Source organism: Sorex fumeus, unplaced genomic scaffold (genome assembly GCF_029834395.1).
Source record: "Sorex fumeus unplaced genomic scaffold, SorFum_2.1 ptg000026l, whole genome shotgun sequence".
NCBI classification, from domain to species: domain Eukaryota; kingdom Metazoa; phylum Chordata; class Mammalia; order Eulipotyphla; family Soricidae; genus Sorex; species Sorex fumeus.
The window spans coordinates 5,515,954-5,517,402 of record NW_026606083.1 but is presented as its reverse complement, the minus strand read 5'-3'; the positions used below and the strand labels follow the sequence as shown (position 1 = coordinate 5,517,402).

At 42.2% G+C, this 1,449-nt stretch overlaps 1 pseudogene; it reads right to left on the bottom strand.

The window, feature by feature from the left end:
* Positions 1-775: 775 nt before the first annotated feature.
* LOC130024087 (protein dpy-30 homolog) lies at positions 776-1,149 on the bottom strand (annotated as a pseudogene).
* Between the last annotated feature and the right edge of the window lie 300 nt (positions 1,150-1,449).

Sequence of the window (1,449 nt, the reverse complement as noted above, 5' to 3'; positions counted from 1 at the left end):
TTTACTTCCCAGTAATTCCTTTGCCATGGGGCCCTTCCCCGTCTGATTGCCTTTATCCCAGTATGATAAAGTTTGCTAAGGGCTCTTGCATGGTACACACCTGACATCTCACTGGCCTCATGAGGCAGCCATCAAGTTACACCTGTTGTCCTCTTTTTCTGTGTGGTGTGTGAGTTGATCTCCACCACCCAATTTCTCTCAGATTGGACGCATTTGGAACGAGGAATTTCTCATTGCAGGAAAGGAAAGTCCTAGACTGAAGCAGGCAGGCAGATAAGAAAAGACCCTTCCACCCCTCCCTCTCTGTGGCTTCGGAAGTAATCAAACCAACTAGCTCTAAAGCTGAAAAAAACACATCTGCCTCATAAGATCTTTACCTGACATCAGCACAGACATAGGGAAGGCTGGACTGCACTCGGAGAAAAACTCCATCAGGAACAAAGTCCGGGAAGGGAATTTCAAAGATCAGCTACTCCCAATTCCATCCGTTGGCAACCACCCTAACAATGGATTCTTTTTTTTTTTAATTAAAAACAGTTTTAAATTTCTTTTTACTTTAAAATGATGTTTTAATGTTTTATTTTGAAGGTCATTTTAGAAACAAGGTTAAAGGCAATCAGAGAAAATTGCACAGAATACACTCATTAAATATGTTTGACAAACAAATCAAAATAAGGGAGACAGGTTTTCTTCTGCAACTCCAGATGTAGGTTCTGTTGTCCTGAAGGCTCTTATACTTCCAAAAAGGGGCGTGTGAGGGAATCACGACAGGGAATCACGGCAATTAAAGCTGCCTCTTAATCATGTAAATCTACAGTAGAAACCAAGTGTTTCTGTTCTTCCCAGTAAGTCAATTTCGATCTCCAAACTGTGCCTTGTTTTTTAAAAGGTATGATGCTAGAAATTCAATGGGATTTGGTGGCCTCTCCTTTGCGAGCACAGCAAGGCCCTGTAATAAGATAGGTACAACAGTCTGATCCAGGTAGTTCGGGTAGGCAACGACTGGAGATCCACCTTCTGTTTGGATGACTTTTCTGCATTAACCTTCTCATTTTTTACTATCCTCTCGACGCTGTTGGTGAGTCAGTACTCGGAGTGCGGGTTCTCGGCGACCTGAATCTGCCCCTCCAGCATCTGCTCGGGCTCCATGGTGTGCGCTGTGGTCCAGGCCCCGGACACGGACCCGCGCCCAGCCCGTGCTGCCTGCCAGCCGTCCGTGCCGCGCCTGCCATTTTTTTTAATCTTTAAAAAATATTTTTACTTTTTAAAAATTCTTTTTTAATTTTTAAATTTTTTTTATTAATGTAGGAGTACTGCTATTTATTCAGTCACTGATTAGCTGATTGAATTGGGCATGAACTCCACCTTACTTTTTTTTCATTTTTTATAATTTTATTTATTGAATCACTGTGAGAGCAGCTACAAAGCTTTCGGATTTAAGTCTTGGTC